Here is a 25,873-nt window from a genome sequence, read left to right on the forward strand (position 1 = left end):
AGGTTTGGTTGTTCAAAGGTCATTTTAGAACGATTTGTCAACTTTTGAATTATTTAATTGTTTGCAAAGTATTTTTGTAAAATCCGTGTGAAATAGAATTTTTGAATTTGATTCTGTCGCGAACGATTTTCTGATATTTTTCTAATTATACTTACATATTTTGTAAAGGATTCGAATGATTCATTCATAAAATTTAGATAATTTTGGAAAATTCATTCAAAATCAATTTTTTTCAAATTTGGATCTTCATCAACGATTTTTATGATTTTTTTTTAACGTATCGTTCGTGAATGATTCGAAAAATGTGTTAGTCGTTCGCGAGTGATTCGTTATCAGAAGCTGTGATAAGGTATTGAAGGAAAATTTGTTCAAAATCGATGCTGTCAAATTTGGTTCGTCCCGAACGATTTTTAAGCACTTTTCAATCCACCATTCATCGATAATTCTAAAATTTTGTTCGTCGTTCACGAGTGATTCGTTTCTAAAAAAAGACGTACGAATATGGCGTTTTTGGAAAATTCGTTCAAAATCCAGTATTTTTGAGTTTGATTCTTTGGGAACGATTTTATTATGTTTTTCAACTTTCTATCTTAAGTGATTCGATAATTTTATCGGTCGTTCGCGAATGATTCATTTCTAAAATTTGCTTGTATTTTTGGAGAATTCAATCAAAATTCATTCTTTTTGAATTCGATTTTTCGGGAACGATTTTATTATGTTTTTCAATTCATCTTTCGTGAAGCGTTTGAAAATTGTATAGGTCGTTCGCGAATGATTCATTTCTAAAATTAGCCTGTATTTTTGGAAAATTCGATCAAAATCCATTCTTTTTGATTTGATTCTTCAGGAACAATTTTATTATATTTTTCAATTTATATTTTGTGAAGGATTTGAAAATTTAATCGGTCGTTCGCGAATGATTCATTTCTAAAATTGGCTTGTATTTTTGGAGAATTCAATCAAAATTCATTCTTTTTGAATTCGATTCTTCGGGAACGATTTTATTGTTTTTCAATTCATCTTTCGTGAAGCGTTTGAAAATTGTATACTTAGGTCGTTCACGAATGATTAATTTCTAAAATTGGACCGTATTTTTGGAGAATGTCTTCAAAAGCAATTCTTTTCGAATGTGATTCTTTTTTTAATGTATTTTTCGTGAATTATTTAAAAATTTGCATCGGTCGTTCGCGAATGATTCGCTTTTGAAAGTTTGAAAAATTCATTCGATATCGGTACTCTGACTTTGAAATTTGATTCACCATGATTGATTTTTCGATACTTTTCAGATATATCGATCGTTCGCGAACTATTCGTTTCATGAAATATGAAATCGTTCGCGAACTATTCGCTTCATGAAATATGAAATCGTTCGCGAACGATTCAACTTGATCAAATGTTTTTACTCTCAAGAGTATAACTTGAATAAAAATATTTCTCACTTTTTCTAAAGTTGGTTGTCAACTGATCACGAGTGATATGTGTTATAAATTATGATTCGTTCACGAACGATTCATTGGATAAATCTACAATTTTGCTCTTCAATCGTTCTTAAGTAATTTGGAAATTATTCAATTACATTTTAAATGAATCGTTTGCGAGTGATTAATTGTACTTTGCGGTACATCTCCTGAGAGAAGATTCGCTCCTTGAACTGAATTCTTTACGAACGATGTATGTACTTACATAAATTATTTAATTTTCTAGTGATTGTTTGCGAACGATTCTACTCGATTTAGCGTTTTTATTTTAATAACTTGAAATAATGATAAAATCATCATTGTACTTATATATGTATTTTTCTTTTTGTTGCAGGTGAGTACTTTTCTGAGAAGATTCTATTGATCCTTTTCCTACGTTAATTAAATAGGGAGCTGAAGTCAAGTATGGCAAAAATGAATCGCTCTTCATTGAACGAGATTCCGAGTATGTAATGAATAAATTATAACATGAAGATTTTCATTTCCAATTTTTATACGAGTGATTCGTTTTGATTATTTGTTACATCACGATCATTCGCGAACGAATTGAGAATTTCTCAAATGAATCGTGTTACGAATACATTTTTTTAAATTTTGATACTTTTCAAGCTGTTTCATTTTTTACAAACCTTTGATATAATTTTACTAGTTAATCGTTCGCGAATGACTCGAATGATTCGAGATCCTTTTGAATAAATCGTTCACTGTATAACGTCTTCTGAAATTAACTCTTTTCATGTTCAATTTTTCGTGAACATTTTTGTCAATTTTTTCTAGCTAATCGTTCGCGAACGAATCTAGAATTTCTTTAAATGGATCGTTTTAAAAGCAGTTGGATTTTTATAGGGACATGGGCAGTGTAAATCCTTTTCAGAAGTAGGTCAACTTAATACAGAATACCTTTCACAGGTATCGCAAACGATTCCCTTTATCGTTCGTGTCTGAACTCGACTCTATTCGAAATTTGTTCATAAATGATTCGTTTCACCGATTCATCCAAACCGAAACTCTTTCGTTGAATCGATCAACCCCCTTTTTTAATGATCCATTCTTTTTTACTCATTTGGCCTCAAACTGACCTTCCTACATAGTAACAACTCTTGCAACGGATCCCATATCGAATTGGGAAAGGTTTCCCGGATTTCGATTCCTTTATCGAAGGCTTTCGTTGGTAGTCAGGTAGATATAATTGCAAAGTGAACCCAGCCATGCGTAAAGTACTCGTATTATTGCCTGCTAATCGGTAATACGAGTACGACGATGGTGACGTCTAAATACGTCGTAATGTCATTCCATGCAGATAATGAAATATTCGAAAAACTTTACCAAGGTAATCGCCATACGCAAATACCTATATTAGGAAGGTATTTTTGCTTAAACGTAGGTTAGAGGTATCTCTATAATAATAAAATAAATGCGCAAATCTTCCCATTCTACGTACTTGCTACCGTCATACCGTCCAAGTCGTGGTTGAATATCGTGAAAAAAATACTCATCGACCAGGAAAGGATTCAAAGACGGATTCCTTTTGGATTTGGGATCGTTATGGCGAGGTCAATGTATAGTCTTCGATCGATGGAGATATAGGGAATAGTTTGCTATATTTTTATAAATATTTCCCTTGGCTTTATGAGATTTTACCAGTATGTATGAATAATGAAGCGTAAACGAGGTGCACATATTCGAGATCGGTATGTTGTTATTTGTAATCTAATCATAGTGTACGATCATCGAGAATGTATCGATTTGATAGTCAAGAGTATACAAAAGGCGCTCATAAAAGGTAATGCTATGGCGATGGCGTAATCATAAAACATAGTACTCTTTTCTACATATTATACGGGTAACCACCTCTCAGTCTCAATGCATTTGTAAACTGGGCTGCGCTTTGCTTTGGGTGAATATGAGGAATGGTGCGGGGGAAAGGGGGGCACGTAGTAATAAAATTTTTATATTTCAAAACGCGTATATGTGTACGTAAGGCGAGTCGACATCGTGTACTGTATATTTTTATCGAAGGGTATTGTTATTTTAACGATATAACTTGTTGGAAGAAGTCGTGTATTGTGTTATTAAAAACTGACCTTTTTTCGTTCGCCGCGACTTATAACTCTTCCTTAGCGATTAAGTTTCCAAGATCCCTCAAAAGTTTACCAACTTTTTGAATTCGGTTGTACACGTAGAATAATATTACAACTTTTCGTTCGGATTGGACTGGATTGTGGGCCACCTCACATATATCGTTGATGCTTTCTTGTGTGAACTGTGAGCTTATACCGTGATTACATGCGAGAGAGGGGACGATAGAAGAGGGAAAGGCGATCGGATGGTATGGGAGTTCCCAGTATGTTCAACTTTTCCCTTTTATATACATTTACCACCCTAAATGTGTGTATTTTTACATCGTTATATTATCGAACGAGAGAAAGTTGAAAAGCCAGGACATATAGAGAGAGAAAGGAAATAAACCGAAGGAGGGCTCGACGTGGTACAGAATTTATTTTCCGTTCTCTTTGTACGAGAGATTTTGATGAGTCGAACTATACGGCGCCTTTTTTGATGGTTGTATTTTGTCGCCAAAGACGAAAGGAGACCGTCTCGGAGCTATTTTAGTCGCCTCACTTCGTCTCGCATATCTCATCCTCTTGCGAGCACTGCGAACGACGACGCGAGGTGAGAAAAATGCCGCATATTTTGGAATCTCGCGGAGATGGAATTATTTTAAAATTTACAACGTCGTCGAGTAGGTACTTAGTATTTAGACGTTGCATTATCGTAATACGTACGTGGAATTTGAAAAGTGTACGTTCACGATGCCAGCATCGAGGTAAATTTAAATTGACCTAGATTTTGTTACCGTAAGTACGAAAATTTACCCAGCCAAGTCTTTTCTGTGCATCGTCAGGGTACGTAATGTGTACGAGTAACGATGTTGCGAGTTGTACTTACGCGGAACTGGAGCGAGAGAGTATCGATGTTGATGTGGAATTTCTCGTTCAACTAAGTAATGAATTCAAATATTTTAATTTTTGCCATTTTTTCCCCTTTTTTTACCTTATTGACGATGTAAGTTGTAATCAAAGATGTCATACTCGTATATTTGAAATGCTGAAAATTGGGAAAATGATATGAGTTCAAACATTTTTCAATGAAAATTCTTTAAAAAGCTATATTCTTTCCTGACGTTAAAAACGGTAACACTTACTTTTTCTCAAAAAAAAAAAAAAAAAAAATTGAAAAAGTCGATTGAAACAAACAAAACAGTTCGGAAGTAGTTTTGTTTAATGAACTGCTGCAGTTTTTACCAATTTTTCAATAATTTCGGGTGAATTTTGTCAATATAGGTATTCAGACAAATTTTTTTAACGTTTTATATTTCAGCATTTTTCTCAATAAATTCTCAGTTTTTCTCAATTTTTTGCATGTTTTCCTAATTTTAATTTTTCACGATTTTTTCAAATTTGATCACATTTTAGTAAGTGTTGGATCACTTTCTACAATTTTCCTGGCAACTGATTTTTCAATACATAGTTTTGTTAACTTTGTTTATTTGAATTTAAAAATTTTTTAAGATATTGTTTCTTGCATGATTATTTATTGTCAACAATTACCTTATAAATAATGAGCATTTTTCATTCATTTTTGATTTTACGCATTTTTTCGTGTGTTTCGAACAGTTTTTATGTATATTTCATCAACTGTTACTCATTTTTCAACACATTTTTCCTTTTTTCGTTGTTTTTGATTTTTTGTTGGAAATTTTATACTGTTTCAGCAAATTTCAAAAATTGTTTAATCTTTTTTCACAATTTTTCTACACATTCAACTCACTTCTAAAAATTGTTTAAAAATTTTTTTCATATTGTGGATCAATTTTTAACGATTTTTTTCAGTAATTTTTCAACAAAAAAAAATAGCTTTTCAACCAAGTTTCAACATATTTGTTAGATCTCTTAATACAATTTTTCGGCACATTCAACTTTCTTTTTTTATAGGTTTCGACGATTTTTTATAACGATTTTTTTTTAGTGTTTTTGTCAATTATTCAAGAATTTCGAGCTACTTAATCAAATTTTAACAATTTCATGATCACTTTCTGTAATTTTATGTGCACATTTAACCAACTTTCTAAAAAATTTTGAAACATTTTTCATGATTTTGCATGTTTTTTAACGATTTTATTCTACATTTTGAATGACTTTTTTTCAACATTTTGAAAGTTTTTTTTTAAATTTATTTTTAGCTTTTTTCTCATTGATAAATTTTCGTTCATTTGTGACTTTCGACCATTTTTTATGCTTGGAGCAGTTTTTATGCGTATTAAGCAAGTATGTCAATTCTTATTTAGATTTTTGATTTTTCTTTTCTATGTACAGCTTTTTAATTTTTATTTTTTTTTTTCATAATTTGTGACAATTTTTCAAAAATTATAAGTAATTTGATAGAATTTTAACAATTGCTTGCTCACTTACAATCTTTCTGTTTTGCAACTATGCTTAATCAACTTTTTGCAAACATTTTTTTCATGATTTGTTTTTTTTTCAACTACTTTTTTACTGTTTTGGTCAATTTTTCAAAAAAATTTAAGCGAACTTATCAAATATTAACGATACTAAATTGCTTACTTTCTTCAATTTTTCTGTTCATTTAATGTTCCTACTTTTTTTGCTGTTTTCTTGTTTTACTTTTACACTTTTCGTTCGTTTTTAATTTTTAGATTCTTTTTTTGATGTTTTGAGCAGTTTTTACGCATTTTGTATCAATTTTTACTCAATTTTTAGCCCTTTTGACTATTTTTCCCAACAATTTTTCATAATTTTTGTCAATTTTTTTTAACATTTGAAACAGTTTTGACCCTTTTTTTTAATTTAAAAAAAATACTACCGAAGTCAATACAAGCTTTTATTATGACTTTCAACAATGTCCCTGTTTTTTTTTTTGGACATTTTGAGCATTTTTCCTAAAATTTCACAAGATTTTTAACAATTGCAATACAATTTTTTCTAAGGTCATCTAATGCTGAGTCGATTTTCTCAATTGTTTTCAAACGTATAAAAGATAATTTTAGAATCCATTATCATAATCCTACTATTCTCTGGAATGAGAGGAGGGGGCATGGACATATTTTTAGTTTGATCGTAGACATTTTCATTTTGTGGTCAAATACGTTTCAAAATTTTTTCATATCTTTTCAGTTGTTTTTCTTTTTTTAAATCCAAAATCGATTCTGAAATTTCGGAAATGACTTCCACTGCATTGGTTATGAGTCGACAAACAGTTTTTAATTTGTACAAAGTAATTCTCAATGACTTCTCCATATTTGTGCCATTTTTCAGGAACCTGTTTAAACGATCAAAAAAAATGTTTTGTCTGGATTTTCCGTCCTAAGAACGTTCCTTTTAATCGAAACTCTTTTCGAGATGATTTAGCTTTTTAAATAGTTTTTCCTCTATTCAATCTAAAGCAGCATTTTTTCATGAGAAATCAAGTCAAAAAATTAAATTTTGAAAAATTGAACAAAACTATCGCGAAAAGAGAAGATTTTAGGATAAAAAAAGTCGATTTCTAGTTTTTAAAAGTGAGCTGCACAATTTCTCATTTTTTGCCCTAAAATTCATGTAAGTACTCAATTTTGGAAGTTGGGGGGTTTTGGTTTCATTTAAATTAGCTCTTCGATGAGCATATGAGTATTTCCTGCTGAAAATGGATCTCTATAGAGATTAATCTGCATTCATTTGTGGTATTGGATTTAAGCTGAGTACCTACGTGCATAAAAGGTCATCTCTCTCTTTCTCTCTCTTTGGTAGATAATTTTATACAATATTACCCTTGCATGGTTTGGGAGAAAATCACGTTGAAGAACCCGAGTCAACGTAAAGAAACCAGATCATCAAGGCTATACAAATGACTCGCGCATTTTCTTCACCATTAGGATATTTCATCTCGGATTCGTATTTTACCTCGTAATGGTCGTTATTAAGTTTTCAAGTATTAAGTATTTTTCGATGCTCGCAGTTGCCCTATTTTGGTTCGAAAAAAAATTAAAAAATCGCCATCGTCAGCTGATTTCTTTTCAACCTGGGAGGAGGACTTAGTGCGGTGGCAATTTTTATACACTTAGCAGTGTGGTACATGCGAGGTGCGTAAATATAGGTACTTTATGTTGGAAATAATTGTCTCGGCGTTATCTTAATGTCGTAATTAAGCGTTAATACGACCGTAATTATATCATTGTCGGTTGTGGTTTTCGTTAGAAGAATAGAGGTAATTATTACGGAATGAGCGGTTCTCAATGATAAATCGCTGGTTGGTAATTGTTCGCGTTTGGAATGTATGGAAGAATAATGACGTGGTAAAGTGAGCGGATTTTTTTTTTACCGAATCGATATTCTATACGTACGTATACCTCTTTGGAGTGAATTTTAAAAAAAAGGAAATGGGGTTTTAATAAGATGACGAACAGGTTAGTACCTACATAATTGGTAGAAAAAAGTGTAGTTTTTTTTTTGTTCCGGTTTCACGTTCAGATCTGATTATTCTAATTACATACACGATGTGATTATACATGTGTATTATTAATTACACGATGAGTTGGTTTTGGTTATTTTGTTTATTTTTTGATTGGATGTTGCGAGTTTGTTTTTCGATTTGTTATTATTACCTTATTCGAGTTTTTATTTCGTTGGGATGGGCTTGGTTTTGTTTTTGTTTTCATTTTGAGATGTTTTTGAGAGTGATGCTATCCCTTGAGGGGGTCGAGGTTGTTTATGCTGCTCAAGTGTGTTCACTGTTCAGTTTGCATTTTCACTCTTGAAGCATCAAGTTCCCTTTGAGCATTCAAATGTTTTCATTTTTATCATTTTTTCACGTATTGGATTGACAACTTTTAATGACGCGAGTCCCTAAATTGGACGAAGTCATGAGGGAGGGGGTGAAGGTATCAAGGAGCAGCTTTGTCACGAAGGTGACAGAATTTATCCAAATTGAGTACCTACCTTTTTTGAAATAAAAAAATTGAAAAATCAAGAAGTTATGGTGAAAATTTCAACTTTCTGCCCGTGGAATAATTTTTATTGAATATCTCGGTATCGTGTTCGAGGTATTTTCACTGATTACGTGTAACTTTTCGTAATATAATACTTAGGTAGTAGGTACAGGTATCTTCTACGATCCCTGTTTAAATTAGAATAGCGCGAGCAAACTCGATGAAAACTTAGCAAACTGAAAACTTTTATCCTTTATCTTTGCCACTCGAATCAACACGTCGATTGACCCAATTTCCTTCCAACAATCCGAACGCTTAATTCTGCTCTTTTGTGTACACTCGGCTTGTGTAAACGCCACACTGTTATTGTCGGTTGAGAAAAAAGAGCTCCAAGATGAGAAAAAAAAAACCATCCCATTTTACTCTTTGAACTGCTCGGAGAATACAAACTGTGCAGCTTGATGCTGTACCTCATCGTAAAATGTGCCATCATTGTATTCGCGACGACGACGACGACCGACGATGAGTCGAATATCGCCACGAGATTTCAACATTCAATTAAATTTTACACGATGAGTTGAGAATTTTTTTTTTTCTGCACGGGTTTTACGTACTATCGATGATGATGATGATAAAGACACATGAAAGAGAGAAAAAAAAATGATGGAAAAGAGGCGTATGTACCGTTTAATTAGATACACACAGTAGCACTTTACTCGTAGTTTCACTTCGCGCGTTACAAAACAACCTTTTAAAATCGCGCCGCGCCGCTTGGCGCGCACGTCATTGAATAACATTTCTTTTACGAACCGTTTCACGAAAGAAACTTACCCATTGTTTGAATTATACATAAATGCATATTGCGGTACCTTGGCGAACTATTACACAGAGATTTTGCGATCGCGTGAACGAAAAAATTGTTTGAGTAGTGTATATGTTCATCTATGATCTACATACTCGTATGTGTGTGGTCACAGTGTGTTCTAAAAGTCGAACGCATGTCGATCAATACAATGATGTTAGAATGAGTTGAAACTGGTTCGAGAAGAATTGACTGAGGTACCTGTACCTAAATACCTAATGGCCTGTGCATGATGTGTATTGGACTGATGGATGGTAAATCGACAAGTTGTAACAAGTCGAGGTTTCTTGAAACCAGTTCAATGGTTTATAAGACCTTACATTACACTTTGTTGTCGTGTTGTTTTAAAATTTTTCGTGAAGTGATTGAGAGGGTGTGAAAATATCTTCGTATTTTTGAGATGAAATTGGAAAAGCGTTGATAATTGATTATTTTTCATTAATTTCATTCCATGATTTTGTTCCACTTGAGAAACTCAAGATGAGGGTTTCACCTTATCTTCTACGCGAAAGAAATCTTCAATTTTAACATCGAGCATGCTTCTATCAGAAGTTTTCAACTCATAACATTTTGAATTTTATTGACTATACCTACTTGTTTGAAAATCCTAAATTTTATAAAAGAGTTCCAGGAGGGCAAAAGGTATTGTGCAATGTAGGTATTTTTTGAAAAAAATTCAGGAAAATTGTTCCAATTATATCTACTGAATCAAAATTGGCAAATTGTAGCAGTTGGAGTAATGCACATTGAAATACATTTTTTTATGAACACTGCTTGAATTTTTAAAAACCGGTTCAGTGGTTCTGATCTTTTATCAAATTGAAATTTTTCACGTGCATAATATTTTTAACGTTTTGAGATGTAACATTTTGAGAACCATTGAACTATAATTTTAGAAAAAAATGCGACACTTACGAAAAATTGATTTAATAATTACGTTTTTATTGAACTAATCGTGAGTTTTTTTGCTTAATTTTTTTGAAAAGGGAATTTTTGTGTTTTTACCGATGAAGGTGTTTTTTTGTCTCCAGTAAAGTGGTTTTCAACATTATTATGACGATTCAAACTTATTGTTATCTTTCTGCGTTAGAATGAAAAAAAAGCTGTAATTTGACATCGACTTTTTGGAGAATAAAAGGTCGATGTGATTTGATATCATTTACAAGCACACTTCTGGGTTATTAGGTCACGAATTTTGCAATTTTTTCTCAACAGAGCATGGTGATAAGTATGAGGGGGAGAGGCGTCATTATTTTGTAGTTTCTCTTTTTTTTTAAATCTCTTCCTTTGAAATTGTTGGATTTCATGAGAAATGAATTATTTTTCAAGTTTTCCTTCAAGTGCAAAAAAGTTACTGAAAGCCCCTCACCACTTGAAAAGAATTTCGCGATTGAATAAATCTTCTGAATGACACATTTTTCTAGAAAAAATATCCTTTGGTTTTCCAAGAAGCATTGCTCTTCCTATACACAGGTTCCTAGAGCTCCTCAAATTAGAAAAAAAACAAAGATATGAAATAGAAGAAAAGCCGATGAAAACGTTTCAAAAATTACCTTTATTTTATGCATTTATTTTTAGATTTTTGTGAACTTTGAAACCTCAAAACCGTGAGGCCAATATTGTTTAAGAGACCTGTAGAGAAGTTTCTATTGAAAAAAGTTGTTCTATAGTGCAATTTTTAGCTCAAAAATTGAGGAATTGTTTATTATCATTTTTTTTTCATTCAATTTTTCTGTTTTGGAGGGCTTTGTGCAGGGGAGGTATTAATCCTGCGTCGACCACCGGTGCCAAAAACGGCACCACAATGTTATTTTTATAAAAAAAACCACCGGGTGCCAAAAACGGCACCTAATGTATTTTAAAATTTTCAAAATGCATTGTGGTGCCGTTTTTGGCACCCGGTGGTTTTTTTTGGTGGTCTATGCAAGGTTAATTTTTTTAAAAATAGGGGTTAGAGGGGGGTCATTTGGAAGGATTCTGATGCATAAATTGAGAATTTTTAATGAAAAATTTTTTATTGTTTTTTAAATTTTTTTTTCAACTTTGGGAAACTCTAATTTTTAGTTGGAGGCCTAAATTTTCAAATTTTTATTTTTCCCCTGTAGAAACCAGCAACTTGGGGAGGGGAGAGGAGGGGAGGGGGTTTGTGAGCAGAAAGTTTTTGAAAAAATTTCACAGGTGTAAATGAGAGCTACCTCATAATAATTGGAACCCATAGGGCAGTAGTCCCTCTCCCCCTCCCACCAAAAAAAATCAGACACCCAAACGAAGAATTGATATTTTACGATGTTTAAAATTTTTCACAACAGTTCAAAAATTGCATAAATTGATGCAAAAAATCGTTTTTTTTTTGTTTTGAGCCCAGCCTATTTTTTCATAAATGCCCAAATCAGGAAAAAAATGTACAATTGGGCCACTGAACCTGCAGGAAGTCTTCGTTTTAGGTACTATTCTTCCTACCAACGCATTTTGAGGACCATTTTCCCTACGAGCGAGAAGAACAGATGTTTTTGACCCAATTTTATCAACAAAAAAAAGTTCCACTTCTCAAAATGTGCGGTTAAGTTGCTACAATTTCAATTTCAATTTTGGGGAATTTTCCTTTATAGATTAAATTTAGCTAAGAACGTGTTTTCAAGGCCACTCTCGACATGAGTGAAAAAACAGTATTTTTAAAGCAAGCTCAATTTTTTTTTAAAAATGCCCTAAAATTTGAGTTGTGTTATTGGGCAGCTATAAAAATGTGGGAATCTTTTTTGGTTGTATGTATTTTCACTACCAAACGTATTTTGAGGACCACTTTCTAAAAGTGTTTTTTGATCCAATTTTTTTCAAAAAAAAAAAATGTCCTGAAATCTCGAAATCAGCGATCATGTTCTTCAACTATAAATGTGTTTTGAAGGTCAATTTTGACATGACCCATTAGCGAGAAAACCAGTATTTTTATAAAGTCCATTTTTCTCAAAAAAAAAATGTGTTTTGAACATTTCTGAAGAATTTTGAGCCTAAAATTAGATCATGATTTTCCTAATTTTTGAAGAAGTGTCATTCATAAGATCTAACAAAATGGGTCAAGTTTTCGTGAAAAATTCAAATACAAGATTTCACAGAAAATATTTTTACGAGCACTCCTGAAGAATTTTGAGCCCAAAATTTGGTTTCGATTTTCATGAGTTTTGAAAGTGGAATTTCATTTTTTTAAATCGGAAATTTTTATCAAAACCTCCTTCGAACATTTTTGAATAATTTTGAGCTCAAATTTGAGTAAATTTTTCGATTATAATTAATTATGAAAACGTGTTACGCGACTCATCGAAATGCGTTCAAATTCAAATTAGATATAAACACCCTCAAAAGAAAAAAAGTTCAATGATTCCCAAATTTCACGAGTCGGATTTTGAAACTTTTTTTATGTCCAGTTTTTGTAACTTCGTCAAACGCATGTTGAAAATCACCGAACCAGTTTCACGATGAATAATTCCAAAATTTTTCGATACAAATTTTGAATAAAGAACACATCCAGAAAAAATACCTCTCACTGAGAAATTTAATTCAAACTGGGTCGAACTCGTGGTACATACCGTACGCACCATAATTATTTATTCGTTCGCGATAATGACTGCACTAATACGATAAATTTGCCAATTCGTTGCCCTACTTCGGTACACACGAACTGAAAATTATTATATGGGTAATTGTACGTGTATTAGATCGTACAGCGTACTTGTATGTAGACTGTAGAATGCCTAAGGACGTGTAGATGTGCATATTATTTTTAAAATCACGAAATACTCGTGTAGGTACACGTATAAGTAGATACCTCTAACTACATGTGTCTTTCTCGTACGTAGGTTAGGATGGGCTTTTTCAAGTATACCTATATTCTATGTATCTACACACACATCGTGCAACGAGCTAAAATTTTCCATTATTTGGTGTTTTGACAAACGTTCGAGTAAATATTATGAATTCTTAATGGTTAACCTATGTTCGAAATGGCATGTTTTTGCAGCTACGACCACGAAACCTAGCTTGAAAATTAGCCTCACCGTTATCTAAAAATCAACTCGACCCCAGAGGCCGAAATACCATAAAAAATGATGTTGTCGTCGCGCCCTCGCACTCATCGTACTAGCGTATGTATATGAAAGAAAGAACACATACACATGTAAAAAAAAAAAATGAATAAAAAGGGGCCATAGAGACGTATACGAACGTACATCGAAATTAAACGTTTCCTTTAATTAATGCACCATAGACGGCGAGTACATTTTTATTCGTGATTAAAAACAATGTCGTCGTAGATAGCGTATAACTTCCCAACTCTTCGCGTATCACTTTGACCAATTGTACCGTCGGATATTTTTAAATTACGTACTCGATAACCCGCAATGCCTTAATTATAATTCACATTCTGACAACGTAGTCTGTATACCACGTAATACAAAAGCTAAACAAAACAGCATTCTCTATAGAGATCTCGTAAATGAAAATTTACTTTATTTCTGCGAGCCTCGCCAAGCTTCCAAAAAAAAAACCTTTTTAAAATTAAAAAGAAACACTTTCTAAATACAATTTGGAATAATGTTACGTAGTCGGATTTGCTCCTATTAGCATTTTCTCGCTGCCACCACCAGCCTCCGGTCTCTTGCGTTTTGCTTACGAGATACATTTTAATCAGAGCCATTCTATGTACTTGTTTATATTTCAAGCGCCTTTTTAAATAGGTCAATTACAAAACCTTCGCATGTACCGTGTTCTATATCTACCTAAGTATTCCCTATGAGGCTTTTTACCAAGACCGCTAAAATATTTACAAGTGCTCGATTTTTGCTGCATTTACGAGTAAAAGGCGTGCTACAAATTTCTATAAACAAGTCTCGGTGTATCGCCGTTTGATGTTTTCAATGAGTATATAGTTGTGTAGGTATATAAGTGAGTTTAGGTACTGTACCCTCAGCATATATCGCTACACGAATGAGCAGTTCGTGTTTGCATATTTCATAGTTGAGCGAATATTTTAGATGAGAAGGTAGGTATAAGTATTTTTCAAAATGAGCTGGGATTGAAGCTGATCGAATAATTAAAATGGTCAGTGTATGTAGGAGGGTCAAACGAGAATTAAAGAGCTAAATTTGCCATGGTCAAGGAGGTGGTAATCTTTTCCAACTTGTTGTGAAAAAAAAGAGAACCAATTTTTAGAATTATTCAACTTGAATCCAAGCTTTTCAACTCGAATTGTAATTTTATCAAAATTTTCAGTCATCCAGTTATCGATTTTGATCTTTTTTTTTTTACAAGAACATGTTGAAGGCTCGTTAGAGTAGCTCTAAAAAAAAAATCAGCATTCCAAACGAAAAAACATCTTGCGCAGTAGGCAAGATTAACCGACTTTGCTCTGTTATATAGGAGAATAAACAAATTTACCGAAATTTACAGATTTACCGAAATTTACAGATTTACCAAAATTTACCAATTTACCAAAATTTACCAGTATACCGAAATTTACCAATTTACCGAAATTTACCAATTTACCAAAATTTACCAATTTACCAAGATTTAGGTACCGATTTACCCAAATTTACCGATTTACCCAAATTTACCGATTTACCAAAATTTACCAAGATTTACCGATTTACCCAAATTTACCGATTTACCAAAATTTACCGATTTACCAAAATTTACCGATTTACAAAATTTATCAATTTACCAAAATTTACCAATTTACCAAAATTTACCAATTTACCAAAATTTACGAATTTACCAAAAATTACCGCAGCAATTTACTAACATTTACCTCAGTAATTTACCAGACATTACCCACTAATTTACCAATTTTCCATTTTACCAAGAATTACCCCAGCAATTCACCACCATTCACCTCAGTAATTTACTAGACATTTCCTCACTAATTTACCAATTTTTTACCGAATTTTAATTACCCCAGTAATTTACTGCCAAAGGTTTTTAACAATTTACTAAACTTTACCAATTTACCAAAAATTACCCAAGCAATTTACCAACATTTTCGACCAACTTTAATTACGAGTAATTCACCAAAAATAACTAATCATTTTATTTACCTACTAAAAATTACTATTAATTCACCAAAAAAAAAAAATTACCAAAATTTACTGGCTATTTACCAAAAACTTAATGTTTTTTGTTAAAACAAAAATTACACTAGAAATTTTTGAAAAATTTTGATTTTTCAAGGCAAAAAAATTTTAGACGGATAAAATGAACAAAAAAATAAACAAAAAATTTTCTCCTCTTGACTCGCGCGGGATTCGAACACCCGACCTCCGGCGCACCAATCATGCAACCTACACACCGTAACCACCCCATCTGTTTGTTGGGGGTGAGCCGTTTGCGAGATATAAGGGTTTACACAAATTTCTGCTTATCCATAACGTTGAAACACACTTAAACGTTCATATCTCGTAAACGGCTGAATCGATTTCGACCAAATTAAAAATTTCTCTAGTTCAGTATCAAAGCAATATTTTGCCATCATCAGTTTCGACTTAAAGTTCGGAGCTTTTGAGTTCAGCCCGGCACAAATTTATACATAAATTGATATATAAATCAATATATAAATATGTATATAAACTTATCTCGTTTTGCGCCATACGTCTTATCGTGATCAGCACACTCCGAAACGTCAAGAAAATCCACCCCCACCCAATTCTTGAACCATCATGACAAATACAATACCTTGACTTTCCGTTTCACGGCAAAGTCGGTAAAATGAATGGTTTTGTTGCCTTTAAAACACTTTGGTGGTGAACTAGAAAGAATATTTCCAGAGTAATAGCAGTTCCAATAACTTCATTTTGATTTTTGATATGTAAAACCGATTTTGATTGATTATATGTATGACACTTTTTCATAATCATCTATCTGAAAAATTTACTCAAATTTTAGCTCAAAATTCTTCATATGCACAGAAAAGTTTTGATAGGACTTTTTCGTTTTTTTCCTCTGAGAAACCCACGTTGATGGATTACGTGACACTTTTTCAAAATTTCTGACAATCAGGACCCATTTTCGGGCTCAAAATTCTTCTGAAATGCTCAAAACAAATTTCAGTTCAAGTGCTTGTACATATTTGAATCTTTTGAATTTTTTTTACCCATTTAGATAGGTTACATGACAAGTCTTCAAAAATTATGAAAATCATAATCCAATTTTTGGGGTCCAAAGTTTTCAAAAAATGCTCAAAAAACATTTTTGTCAAAATATTTGAGTTTCTTGCGATGTTTCAACAAATTTGGAGGCGCCTTACACTTTATACCCCTCGCAACCAAGTTTACCTTCATTTTTAGATTTTTGACTTTTTGAAAATTCCAAAAAAAAAGTTTCCACGCAATATTGTACTCGTATCTTTTGAATTTTTTAATTCTTCGTGATTTTTTTTCGAACGAAACCAATTTGTGCAAATAATTGCCTAATTTTAACCCTTCCAACTCAAAAATTACCACCTTTGAGCCATTCTAGAGCCTCTAATAAGTTTTTCATTGTCTAAGTACAGAAATTTCGAATTACTCTGGAAGGCTCAAAAATGAACTTGAGCATCCATAGCTATTGCTAGTACAAAAATTCACAATCTGAAACAATTAGAAAGAGCTGACCAGTCTGTAGCAATTGTAGTTGCATATGTGCCAAAGTTCATTTCTGGCGTTTTTAGAGCAATTTTAAAAGCCTTAAGAAAATTGAAAAAGTTGATGGAGGCTCCAGAAGAGCATAAAAATCGTTGTCTTTGAGAATGGAGGTTCTCCTGACTCGACAGACGCCATCCATCTAGATAGATGATCCAACCCAATCGTGTTATGTCGTTTCTGAAATTTCATTTTTTTTGGTAGGGAGGGAGGGAGGGAGGGAGGGAGGAAGGGAAAATCCGATGAATTCAATTTTTTTTTGTATTTTTTCTGGAATTGTTGGTCAAAAATTTGCATTTGAACTATCACATCAACTCAAACACTTCTAGTCCGATTCCAAACTAAGCCTTAATAGTATCAAAGACCAAATTTTGTTGATGTGGTCCTGTGAACTGAAATGTTTTTAAGTTTTGGTGAAAATAAAATTTAAAAAAATCGAATATGTCCCAAATTGATAAAAATAGACTGTGTAAATCGACCTTCGCTTAGTCGAATCGAAAAAATCCGGATGTTTTTCATTTTTATGATGCACTTATAACTAAGTTATATAGTATGTGGTATGTTTTCTGTGTACAAACTACGACAAATTAAAGCGATAAGCGAACTTCGAATGAATAAAACTTTAATCCGAGGTCTTTGAACTCTCAACCATTTATATTCATATCAGTAGAATTTCGTTATTAAAAATCTTGAGTAAATAAATAACTCGGATGTTCTTTGTATATAAGCTCAAGCTCGTGTCGTTAATGGCTTTTTTCTCGAATTCAACCTAAAAATAAAATTATAAAGAACGTCGAGTGACAAAAATAAAAACTTTTACAATAGTATATTACACAACGAGGGCCGAAAAAGTGATTTTTGACGAGGGTGAGGTTTGTGATCCGAACGAAGTGAGGGGAACAACTCACACGAGTTCAAAATCACTTTTTCTCCGAGTTTAGTGAAGTAATTTTTCCTGAACGAGGGTGGAAAGTACTTATTTTTACATCCGAGCGATTCTCGCGAGGTTGGAAAAGTAGTACTTTTCAGCCCTAGATAGGAAAAAGATTTTACTCGGATGCAATAAAGTTTTCTAAAGTCGAAACTAGAGGAAAATGTCAATAAAATGAATAAAAATACTCAAACTATCCCTAAAAAAAGTAATTACAAAATAAAATAATAATGAAAAACTACCTCATTATTGTATTATCGAAGAAATTTTCCTGCCTTATCAACACCATAGGCAAAAAATAGAAAGAGAAAGATATTTTTGTGAACTGGCTACCGGTTAAAATAATTTTTTTTTGGAAAAACTCCCATTTAATCGAATGTATTTCCGGAACGACCTCGCGGATACGTTTTCGTTCCAAGTTCCAAACGAGCGATGGAATTCCATATAATTTCAACGGCAACGACAACGACAAGCGCACGTTATAAAAATTATTTTTATCTTTGGGCCATTCCAGCTCTCTCTAATCGAGGTTCGATTACGTTCAGTATCTTTTCAAACGTTTGAAAAAGTTGTGGCATGGCATATCTACATTATCTACCTATCTATGTTGTACTGAATATATACGTAAGTAAAGTACTTATGGCTTATGTTATTTATCATTAAACAGATAAAGCTTCGTGATCGTTTAATTTCAAAGATAAATTCTCATGTAGGTTAAATTTCGATGATTTTTTTTATACTCGCGTGTAAAGTTGGATTATTATTATTATGTTACCTGCTTGAATTGGTACTTTGACTTACTATTGAATGGCTTTGATTTACTTACTCGATCAGTACGTTTATCAATATTTTTGACTCGGTGTTGTTTTCGTTCAATCGGTTTTTATTATGGGTGAAAATCACTTCGAGTTCATAGAATCGATAATTATACGTCGAATATGGTAAATGAGTCGATTACGATTACGTTAATGTGGTTAATTAAAATTAAAGTGTACGTATTCATTGTATTGTATAGCATTTAATCTAACCTACGCCTTTTTTTTCTGCTTTCAGCAATTATCATAAAAAATGAAAAAAAGGAATGGCAAAAAGAAGAACGATTTCGTAAAAAAGTTTTCAGTCGGATGAAGATATATTGATCGTGAATTAATCATATTTGTCTTTGAGAGAGAAATAAGCACACTCAAAGTGAGTACTCTATATTATTATTTTTTTAAAAATTTTCCCCTTCGTCGATCTCCTCTCGTCACCATAATCGAAAGGTGAAAGTAATTCTTGGCTCGGTACCAATAACTCGTACTTACGTATGTGCGTTTTCCCGCATCTCTTTCGGTCCCATCAAGCCTGAAGGTCGAAGAAAACTCAAAAAATTCGCCCTCATCTACGAACAATATGATTCAACACAATAGATACCCATTACCTCTTTACGTTCTATGATAACCTTGATGATAGCTTCATCTCTTATAATACTTACCTGGAGTCCAATAAACACTATGCAGTCACCTTGTACGGTTAATTTAGCTCGAAAATAGGTTCGACCATTCGCATAGCAGCATTTTAAGAGCTGCACTATTTTTTATTACCTACATCGATATATAGCGAATAACTTGCTAGCTTTGGCTTTATGATTCCAATTTCCCAAGGTTTAAAATTCCAAAACAAAGGGTTTTCTCATTTCTGCACTAACACAGATCAGCTATAAGGTTGAAAATACCCGCATAAAGATTTATTAACCGTATTCGACCCTGTCTCCGCGCTCTCTTTCTCTCTCTCCGGCTGTACTACGTACGCACGTTGCTCGTATATTATGTCCTAGAAAACCATTTATTTTCCAACATTATACGATCCCTTCGGTGACACGGAGAACGGATTGTGAAAAAAAGCACAATAAGTAGCTCGACATTTTACACTGTTTTTTAAATAAGATACGCTATATGCTATGATTTTCCTTGACCTAGTTTCTCTTCCAGCAGAGTATTCAAGTTTATAAGTATCACGTATATCTGAGGCCTTTTTGCTATAGAAATCGCAACGTTTGTACTTTATTATGCTCTGCATCGAGCAAATGTCTCGCGAGTGTACGATCTGCTCACTGCTGCTCTACATGTACACGAAAGTGTAGGTATATCGTAACTTAACTACCTACATATTGGGTAATTTTTCTTTTTGATAAATTGATAAGTAAGCGGTTTCGTGAAAGATGTTCGCTATATTCTGTGAGGTAACTATAGCGAGAAAGTACGAGGCTGAATTTACACTTTGTCGGAAATGTAAGCTTTAATTTATTTTTCACGGAGATGAATTTGCTCGCAGTTTTGACACAAGAAAGAAGTATTTTTTTGGTACGAGCGAAACGATGATGATGGTGAGAAAGGGATGGGGAAGGGGAAGGGGAAGGGTTGTAAGCGAGTTATGGTGACGTGAAAAATGGCTTTTCAAGATTTCACTATTTTCGACGACGACGAGGTTTTTCTTTTATTTCTATACGCTTTGATGTTTTTCGTTGTATATTTTTTTTGTCGTCTTTTGTTAGAGGTTATTTTTTTATGAGGTAAATTTTCGAATATTTGAATTTATTCGTTTGTTTCTTGAGTACCTAATTGAAAATCGGTAGTTTACACAGTCTGTGAATTTCCATTTCTATAGGTACTGTTTTAGTTGTGTATTCAATTCGTGTATTTTCAGTCTGACGAGAGAATCTTTTCAACTGGTGCTCTTTGATTTTAACGAAATCAAGTTAAATTGAAATAGAATTTTTTTTTGAAACCTCCGTAACCAAAATTTATAGTGTTGAAATAATTTTTTTATTTTTTGAAAATTGAAAAAATTGAAAAAAACCATTTCAAGACTACTTTTTTTCTGAATAGAAAATTTTTCGAGCAAAGTGGACTAATCTGGAAACGTAATTCTTTCAATTCAACTCCCACACATCAACGGATACTAGTTTTTGACCAATTCTGGAATCTACAGCGATTTTTTGATTTTCTCCAGAAATTTCAAATAGCTCTTAAAGGGCTAAAATTAAACCTTGGCAACCACAACTTTGATCGGTCCTTATTGGGCGTCCTCTAGACTGGTTTAGATAATTACCATGGAATTCCAAAAATTCGAATTCAAAAGTGAATTTCTGACCGATTTTTAAATTCCAGCAAAATTGAAGTGTTGAAGTTCATTTTGAATTTTTGAAAATTTGAAAAATTTAAAAAAGCCATTTCATGACCATTTTTTGAACTTTTTTTCTGAATAGAAAATTTTTTGAGCAAAGTAGGCCAATCTGGAAACATAATTCCTTCAATTCAACTGTCACACATCAACGAATACTAGTTTTTGGGCCACTCTGGAGTCTGTCTACACTCTACAGCGATTTTTTAATTTTCTCCAGAAATTTCAAATTGCTCTGAAAGGACTAAAAATGAATTTTGGCAACCACAACTTTGATCGGTGTTTATTGGACGTCTTCTGGGCTGTTTTAGATGATTGCCATAAATCCCAAAAATGTGAAGAGTTTAAAAGTGAATTTCTAGCCGATTTTTAAATTCCAGCAAAATTGAAGAAAAATTATTCAATTTTGATAATATTTGAGCAAATTTTTGGCAATTCTCAATGATCTAAGAGATTTTTTTGTAAAATATGTACATAGGTTTTTTTTGATTATTTTTGAACGTAAGTTTTAATCTTGTTTTATGGCAATTTTTTTTGTCATTTTCAACCATTTTTGAGTCTTTTTTTCGATCAATTTTTACAAAATTTTGCTCAATTTTGTTGTTGTTGGTTTTTTAAAAAATAAATCAATTTATGCTAATTTTTAGATTTGGTACACCATTTCAAAAACTTTGATAATACTTTGCGAAATTGTAGCAAAATTTTATTCAATTTTGATAAATATTTGATGACTTTTTTGGTAGTTTTCAACAATTTAGGAGATTTTTCCCCAACGCTTGTGGCATTTCATCTCCTTTTTTAATCATTTTTGTAATATCGTTTCAACAAATTTTGAGTCTGTTTTATGCAATTTTCATACAATTTTGATTTTTTTTTATAATGTGTTAATTTACATGTAGTTTTTGCAAATCTGATAAATATTTGATTAATTTTTTGTAATTTTCAAAAATTTGTTTCGTTCTTTTTTTAAAAGCATTTTCATGATATTTTTCTGAGATTTTGCCACACTTCAATAATTTTTTAGTCATTTTCAACTAATTTCATGGCTTTTTAACAAATTTTTGGTCAATTTTCTCAAAACTTTGCCCAACCTAGCGTATTTTTCATCAATTTTTGTGAAAATTTGTGCCTTTTTAATGATCTTTTTTTTCAATTTTGGTAACATTTGATTTATTTTTTGGTAAATTGCAATAATCCAGACAATTTCTGTTACATTTTACTCATTTTTCGAGACATTTTATCATCTTTTAATAGTGTTAATTCATTCACTTCTATGCCATTTCCAAGTTTCATGAATTTTTTTATCAAATTTTGGTAATTTTCAGTAATTTTAACGCTGATCTTTCGTTTTTACAGTTTTTGTGATATTTTGATTACCTATGGTGTTTTTGCAAAATTTCAAAATTCTCAAAATTTTCTTGTGCTGGAGAGGAGAGGGTAAAGAGGCTTCAGTTCTCAAAGAAAAGAGGAAAATTTCTTTTTGTAGGCGTAATTGTTCTATCCCTGAATTTTTCATCAACAAATTTTGATTTTTTGAAAACTCATACCTAATGAAAATGTCAGTAAATGCATATTAATGCGGAATTCTTGAAATTACCCGAGATTTACGGTAAATTACTTAAAATTTGGGATAAGGCATGGTAATTTACGGTAATTTTAGGTCAACTTTCATTGTTGTGGTTTCAATATTCTTACATCTAGTCTGAACTCTAAAACTGCAATTTAAAAAAAAAAAATGCTGGTAATAACCGTAATTTCAACGGTAATTGATGGTTTTATGAATGGAAAGTAATAATTCTAATCAATGTAAAATTTTCTCAATTTGTTTTTTTTTTTTATTTAAAAAAATTTTCCCATGTGATAATGACACCAAATGCAGTGGTAGTCTATTGGTCATGTTATGGTAATTACCGTAAACGTAATACATCGTAATTTACGGAAATTTGTAGTATTTTATCATGTGGTGAAAATGATACCAGATGAAATTTAAATATCAACTAAAATCTAAAAATAATAGCTTCGACAGCTTCGAGTAATTTTTGGTAATTACCGTAATTTGAGTGTTAATAATTAACAATAAAAGGCGATATGACTGTGAAATTCTTGATCAAATAATTTCAATTTGACAAATAAAAATGAAATTTCGCTTGTGAAATTTTTTTAAAATGATAATTAAATCCAATTCAGAGGTAAAATATGCCCAATACTGGGTAATTACCGTAATAAACGGTAATTACGGTAAATTCACGGTAATTTGTGGTAATTTTCATTAGATTTCTGAAATAGTTGGTTACGGTTTGGTATTTTTGCCAGTATAATTTGATACAAGTGATATGGTGACGAATTATGTGAAATTTCAAGCTGGTAAATGAGTAATTGATCCGTTGAAGCGCTGTTAGTAATCGGTAATTGCGGTAAATCAGCGGTAAATTACGGTACATTTTGAAAACTTTGTATTTTTGGGTAAAATTTCTCATAATAAGTAATTACCTATGGTTCAAATTAATGGAAATTTATTTTTTTAAATAATTTTATGGTTATTTTCAGAAGTGACTTATCCTATAAATCTGCATATGTACTTACGTACAGTACGTAGTGCGTACGTTTGTTATCTGCATACATCATCTTATATTGATAATATGTTTGAAATAGAATAAGGAAATGTGGACTGGTCATGGTTTCTCATATTCGTGGATTATACAGCCTTGGACATTTTGTCAATGATTATTCTTATTAGTAATACGTTTAAAAGAGAGCTGATACACTATCAAACGTCGATTGTTCATCATTGAAAATATTATGGAAAACACAAGTAGACTATCTTAGCAGGACTGGCGAAGGAGTGAGAACTTTTTGAGCCAAATATTGAGCATGTGCTTCGTTAACCAGCTCGGTTATCTTGTTTAGAATCTGGGAAAAAATATTCTAGCGTGACTAACCGTAAAAATGAATGTTTAAACATCAACATTCATTCGATGACGTAATAATACGAATTCGTTTGTGAAAAAAAGAGAACGACAAGTTATGCTCGTAATTGTATAGGTTAGGTTTAGGTACCAGTAACGTACAGACATTGACGTGGCATTTCCATTATCATTTTATTTGAAATTGTTAGGTACAATCGTGTGCTCTTTGCGTTTGAAAATTATTAAATACATTTTATTATAGGTTACCCTACGGATACCTGTAGGTTGAAAATTGAGTAATGAAATGAGCTCTGATAATAGTTTCCAATTCCAATACTTCATTAGTGTGTGTGTGTACTTACACTGAGTCAATACCTTGAAAAAATTCTGAATCAATTTCTTGAAAAAAATTCACTTTACTTCGATTCATTTAGTCACGTGTTTTAAAATGAAAAAAAAAGTTAGTGTGTACAAGTGAAAAAAATCGACCCGTATTACGTCATCTCTTGTCATAGGAATAACACTGGTTACCGAATTGAATTTTTCATTTTGCCTGTGGGGCTATACGTACGAATGACTTTCACGCTGCCACGTTCAGTCGTTCACGCTACCGGATTAACTTTCACGCGTCATATCGAGCGATTTTTTTCGCTTCTTTGTATCGAATTATCGACTGCGAAACGTCTCATCTCTGGACATGGTATAAAATCTGGGTTAACGTATGTACGTCTTCAAATACGCTCAAATTGATCGGTTTTTCGCGAGAAAAACGCTCAGCTCGTCGAGTTTTGCGAGTTCGGGACTAATGGATTTGGCGGCTATATAAAAGGTTTACCGTATTTCAATCGTTTTGACAGGTTTAAAATGGGGGGTTGACGAGCAGGGTTGTTTTGATACAGAACATTACGTCCGTTGAACTTGCTAGGTTTACGTTTTGACGGGGGTCTCATTCTCGTGTAAGTATACAGAGCACAGACACATACTAGAAGAAGGTAGTTGAAAACGAGTACACCCCCCTGTGTTTGAGATGATGAGGGGTTCTTCTCTCGTTCGTTTACTCATATAACTAAGAGTTAGATTGATTTACTCGCTAAAACGTTGTGCAACTGTACCTTTTCCCAGTATCGATAAATTTTCCGGTACAAGTTTGACGAACTATTTTCTCGTACATAATAAAAGGAGCGATTACCTATACAGTTGAAAAGAGCCAAGCTCGTTGGTCTCTACGAGAGTGTAGTTTTATCGTTTCAAATAAAGCAAGAAGGTTTTTCACCTCATCGTATGCTTCGAAATAGATTCAGTTTGGCGTTCGTTGGACCATAGACCATACAGATAGGTGAATGCTCAATTCAAGTATTATATGCGGTGGTGTTATTGGTATATTGTGAGCGTACTCGTACTCGTAGATGTGAGCCGCACACAGGCAACGCACATGGTACCGATGACCTGTGACCTTTTATCCTTTACCGATTCGCCTTCGGGTATGGATTGATTAATTGCATAGCTTAATGCTGTATGGCTTAGATCCTGTATGTAGTATAGAGATATGCACACGAGATGCCCCGAAATGGCGCTATTAAAGCAGCCAATTCAATTTCAAACTTTTTCGGGTACGAAGTATAACGAGTAGAGAAGGTTATTACTTGATTTATGGCGTAAATGAAATCTGCCAGGGTTCTTCCTTTGCTATGGCTTAAATGTCCTGTAAATTAACGTTCTTCCGACGAGTTTATTTTACTCGAGTGGAGGATGGTATTGGAGAACTGAATTAGAAGGTATCAATTTTTGAAATTTTGAGAACTTCTGAGTAAAAAAAAACGCTCAGAACGAATGTGTCATGGATTTGTTCATAAATGGTATACAACTAACTTATGCCGACCGACCCCTG

General features: G+C 32.7%; 1 protein-coding gene across 5 annotated transcripts in view; it reads left to right on the top strand.

Moving 5' to 3' along the window:
• The window catches only part of LOC135845855 (atos homolog protein A-like), a 100,007-nt gene that overhangs the window by 45,333 nt on the left and 28,801 nt on the right, over positions 1 to 25,873 (top strand). For all 5 annotated transcript variants that reach the window (XR_010558847.1, XR_010558848.1, XM_065364702.1 and 2 more), the window contains exon 2: positions 18,971 to 19,105. The gene's annotated coding sequence lies outside the window, so the exon portion shown is untranslated. The remainder of the gene's footprint in view (positions 1 to 18,970; positions 19,106 to 25,873) is intronic.

Source organism: Planococcus citri, chromosome 4 (assembly GCF_950023065.1).
Source record: "Planococcus citri chromosome 4, ihPlaCitr1.1, whole genome shotgun sequence".
NCBI classification, from domain to species: Eukaryota; Metazoa; Arthropoda; class Insecta; order Hemiptera; family Pseudococcidae; genus Planococcus; species Planococcus citri.